Source organism: Rhinopithecus bieti, unplaced genomic scaffold (assembly GCF_001698545.2).
Source record: "Rhinopithecus bieti isolate Rb0 unplaced genomic scaffold, ASM169854v2 scaffold_3062, whole genome shotgun sequence".
In the NCBI taxonomy this organism is placed as follows: Eukaryota; Metazoa; Chordata; class Mammalia; order Primates; family Cercopithecidae; genus Rhinopithecus; species Rhinopithecus bieti.
The window spans coordinates 2,421,227-2,426,849 of record NW_016804432.1 but is presented as its reverse complement, the minus strand read 5'-3'; positions in this window follow the sequence as shown (position 1 = coordinate 2,426,849).

Here is a 5,623-nt window from a genome sequence, read left to right as displayed (position 1 = left end):
AAAAAAAAAAAAAAAAAAAAAAAAAAAAAATCCACACCATCCTTGGAAAGCAGAATAAAAGGAGCAGAATATAAAATCCAAAGTCTGACGAGTTTGTAAAGAAAAACAAATGGTAACTGGTGCTTAAAGCTGATTGAGAAAGTTAACAACATAGAAACCACACGATTGTTCCACTGTCTGGAAGCACCATCCCCTATCGCAGGACTCCTGGGCCACAAGCAGTCAGTCAGTGCAGGCTTCAAGTGTGTTTGTTTGATGTGGCTTGTGCTGGCCTTGTTGAAAAAGATGTGATGCTTCTCAGAACCTGTTCCATCTGTATGCCATTGTTCATGCCTTAAGAAATGCAAAGATGTACAATAAATCATTTTTTAAATGTGTGCTCATAGGTTTATGTGAAGAACAGACTTTTTTGAATCATGGCATGATTCACTTTCTCAATCAGAACAATTATAAGACTAACTTAAATGGGTTTTTAAAAAGTGAACAACACGTGCTTTACTTTGATAAGTCAGTTACCATATCGTATGTCTGAAGGGAAAGAAGGAAAAGGTGTGCGAAGTAGATCTCTGTATTTACGTTGCTCATTAATTTCCTGTCCTGCGTCCAGAAAATAAACCATCCCTCTTCCACCTAACCTCACAGTGTGCCCTATTATTTGGAAAAATCTGTCTTTGATTTGGACATTTGTTCATAAGTGTTAAAACCTTAAAAACAAAAAGCATATGGAATTCCTGTGTGGGCTTAGTAGTACTATAAATGTAACTGTTTTTGAGTGAAGCACCATGTAATCCATGTCTGAATCCCATGCCCACTCCACTGGCACTAGTCGAATTCCACTGAGAACAGAAGCAAGAATGCTAGTAGCTTATTTGCATTGTTCAAATGAATTCTATGCAAAATCATATTTTGAATTTTCATCAAGTGATTCCATATGGTACATGACCACATATTAAGCATTTACCTTGCTATTAGCAGAGATATGAAACTTAAGCTAAGGAATGTATCCATCCCAAAGCAGGAAAGCAGAAGTGTGTTTTGCTTACTTCAGGATTTGTTTTTCCTCCACGAATATGCAGAGGCTTTTGCAGAAAACTTGCATCAGTATTCCTAAGTTTCTGCACGTAGATGACTATATAAATACCTGTATGTTTTTTAGAAATAATCTCCTCAGAGATTTTCCTAGGGAATTATAAAATTACGTATATTTTATTCTTAGTTAGAAGTTTATTCTTAGATTCTTACCATTAGAATTTAAGTGTTATTTAAAACTCTGATACAGTTACAGACACTTTACATTTTATTATGAGGTGTTGATTTTAATGTTATTTCTCCTCAGCAAAGCATTCCTAATAATGGCTAAGACACCATCAAATAAAAAACTGCTGAGAGCGTAAGGGAAAACGCTAACGTTTCCACTAGATGGCGCAATCTTTTAGTTATCCAAAACTCATCCCTTGCATCTGAGTTTTTATGTTATGTTTACAGTTTGCATTAGCTTAGAATGGAATTTCATTCTCAGGTAAATTTTCGAATCCATCACCAGATCTAAGCATTCTGCTTCAACAATACCTTCTCTGTTCCTCCCATTCCCATTTTAAATCCATAGGTGATTTGCCTGCGGCAGTAAAATCTTCCCCTTGGTATTGATTCTTTTTCTGCTCATTCATCTTGATGTTCTTTTATCTGCGTCCTGAGCTACATGTCGTTAATTTTAATAAGAATCCTATTGACTTCCTCACAGAAGTCTGTTCTCATATGGTTGATAAAGCTTTAAATACTATTTAAAGTGACTCTGGTCTGTACTTACTAGCACTTCCCTGAGCAGTCTCAAAATAGCCTAAACATAAGAAAATAATCCTGCAAAGTAAAGGTTTTTACAAGCAGAGATGAAGGGAGGCATCAGCTGACCATCAGATGTTGTATCAGGCAGCTGGACGAGGACCCAGGACCCATCAGGGAAGCAATGACTGTACTTAGCAATTTGGGTTATAATTACAAAAAAGAAAAAACAGTAGAAAGGATCTTTACCAGTCAGTAAGGTCACGGTACAAATCAGGTGAGTGAATGTGGATCAGAGGTAGCCTGATCCTCTGATGAGGACTTCAAGATCAGAATGAGAAAAATGTCAATTAAAATCACTACATTTGATAATATCTCAGATTTAGAATCTCTTTTGGGATTCAGATATTCTGATTATTCCAATTCAAGTGTTCAGTTAAGTTTTAGTTACTATTTCTATAATACCCAATTCGCTAATACCATATCTCCTGTGGAATACTCATTGGTGCGGTGGCCTCATCCCTTTTTTACTTTTTATTGACATGGTGGTTATAAAATTATGAGACTTACTCTATTGGAATTTTCATCTACATAGTATTTGGGCTGTCAAGACTGAATAGCAGAAGAGTAGAATATTAGATCATTCTCTTGAGAAGACCTGATTTATTCCTTAGGATGTTATACAAACCTTTTTATTTCAGGCCTACTTTCTTGTTTTTTACTAAAAGGATCTAGGATAGAGGAGGACATAATATGCCTGTATACTTCTCCCATGGTTTATTCATAAGCTGCTTCATCTCATTGGAGATGGCCATTAAGGAGAGCAGTAATAAGTGATGATGATTCTGAGGACTTGACTAGACTGAGCAGATCAATGGCACACACCAGCACTGGTAGAGGCTGACCAGAAGCTCATCGATTCCATGTGCTGCCACCCAGGGTGCAGATTTACTCTCTTTTGCTGTTATTTTATTGTTTTCTTAAATTAAGTCATTGTTTTCATGGATTATTTTAAAATACCTACTCCATAATTTTCAGGCACTTGTAAAAAAAAAACCTTTCTTACAAGTGCCTGAAATAAACCTTTTTTAAGATAACTTAATGGTACATATCAACTATATGTGGGAAACAAATGCAATTTTCTGGGCAAGAGAAACCAAGGGATTTTCAATATATGAGATGCCAGGCTGTCAATTTTCTAAACCTTTTCTTCTAGATTATTCTGGCCCTAGGCCTTTCAGCGACCCCACTAATCAATTATTAGATCCTGCCCCAAGGAGCAGTGGCGTGGGGGCTGGATTTAGGGAGGAAAACCTGATTAAACTGTTTTGTTTAGTACTGGTTACAGCTGTAGCTGGAGAAGAGTTTATAATCATAAAGTACATTTTTGTTATTACCTTGTGGATTTTAATTATCCATCTTGTCTAATCTTGTTCTCTGTCATCCTAGATAATGAGGTGTTTGTGGGAGCAGAGCTCTGCACACACCAGAGGATGTAATAAATGTTTGCACTTGGCCCAGTATATTATGAATGTGGCACAGTAAATAAAATTTGTGTACAAAATATTAGTTTATTTCTATGGGAGCCATTATGTTCAGGATATATAAAATGTATCTAATTAAACAATTATGAATCTATTTTGTGCTCTAGAAATGTTATTTTGGGGAAAGATGGAAAAAAATGTATAAATGGAGTTAAGATTAAAGCGTTTGGGTTTTTTTACCCCCAAAAGCTTCCCAGTTATTTAGAAATACTACTATCCAAAGTAGATTTGATTCTGTAAGTCCTAATTGAATTTCTTTTGTAAAATTGATACGTTTAAACTGTACATTGCATAATCCTTCTGTTAAACTAAACCTTTGTTTAATACATAATTATAAGAGCATATATTTGTTATTGAATTGAAAGACCTTTTTTGTAGCTTTTGCTTTTAAAGAAGATGGCAGATTATCTAAGAAAGACTTAGCTTTCATACTTCCAAAATGAGATCTAAAGAAGGAGGTCTTTAAAAATTGTTGTGATGAACTAGCATGTCCAACATCTTAGCAAATGAGGCATCATGATTAAGGCAGCTTACAGATAACTCAAGTGGAGAAGAACTTACCTGTCATATGCATCCTTTTGTTTTCCAAAACAGCATCTGATTTAGTTCATTTTCCCCAGCCTTGCTCCTAACATAGTGAAAGGCATAGATACACATATATATACTTTTGCACTGTGTCATTGTTTGTAAAATGCACAGTATTTATGTACAGTTTCAGAGACATTCAATATTGAAAACCACTTCAGTTAGCCTCCTAGTTAATACTGTAAATTTTTCATGGATTGCATATTACCATATTACCCCATAAATACATTTTATTAGTTACTTTGGTATCTCCAAATTGGTAGGGAAAAAAAAGATGTTCTTATTTTCTGCAATTTTTTTTTCTAGCCATTCCTTCCTCCCACATAGAAGTGAGGGGAATTGTAGAGAGAGGACTATTAAGTTTTCATAAAGCAAAGTATCATCTTATTTGTGTTCCACCTGGGTGAGCAATTGAACTTCTTAATACTGTTAACGAGAGAGTATACTAGAACTATTACTTCTTTTGTCTAAGACACCCACTTTCCCTTAATTCTCATCTATTTAGTTTTTTAATAAAATTGTTGCTAGAATTTTTTTGTCAAGTTCTTTTTTTGTTAATTTTATTGATATTGCTGTACTTTTTTTTTTTTTTTTTTTTCTGAGACCGTCTTGAGTGCTGTGTCACCCAGGCTGTAGTGCAATGGCGCAATCTCAGCTCACTGCAGCCTCCGCCTCCCAGGTTCAGGAGATTCTCATGCCTTAGCCTTCTGAGTAGCTGGGATTACAGGTGTGTGCCACCACACCTGGCTGATTTTTGTATTTTAGGTAGAGACGGGGGTTTTGCCATGTTGGCCAGGCCGGTCTCGAACGCCTGACCTCAAGTGTTCCACCACCTCAGCCTTCCAAATTGCTGGGATTACAGGTGTGAGCAACAGTGCCTAGGCTCAAGTAAGTTCTTTTTAAAGTTTGATTAAGGTATAACTGACATATAATACACTTCACATATTTGAACAGTACTTGATACAGTTTGATGTATGTATATACCCTTGACATAGTCGAAATAGTGAACATATCTATCACCCCCAAAAGTTTCCCCTGCCCCTTTGTAATCCTTCGCCATCCTCCATCCTGGGCAACCATTGATCTGCTTTTGTTATTTTTAAAAGTTAGCATATTTTCTTATATTTATTGCATAAGGGATTTTTCTAGAAGGCCACATGCATATGCACCCTCCCCTTCCATTACCCCTGTATCCGCCATCAAGTAGTAACATGTTGTAAGAAAAAGAATCCCATTAAGTCCTAGTTCTGGTAGCCCGGAACAAATTTTAGATTTTCCACAAAATTAAAAAAAAGAAATTTTTTAAATTTAGATTTGAAATGCTTAGAAAACAATAATTTATTTTTAATATCAAAATGTCCAAGTAAATTAATGGATTAATTTCCATGCTTTAGGAGTCCAAAATAATGCTAACACATCTGGTGATGTAACACCACTTGGTGGTGGCACTGAGGAAACCCTGGGAAGTGTTTTTCTCTGGTGTGTATAATGAAAGACTCACTGACAAAGCCGTTGGGATCCAGAATGACTGCTCTTGAAATGATATTATGATGATGATGACCAGGGAAATAGCCTATGCTGATTTATTTATCATCCCCCAACCCCAACCCCACTTTTGTGTCACGAACATTTGAAACTCCCAGCTGCTTTTCCAATGTCTCCTAATATCCTCACTCCCCATCTGGAAACAAAGTTACTAAACCTAGTTTTGAAAA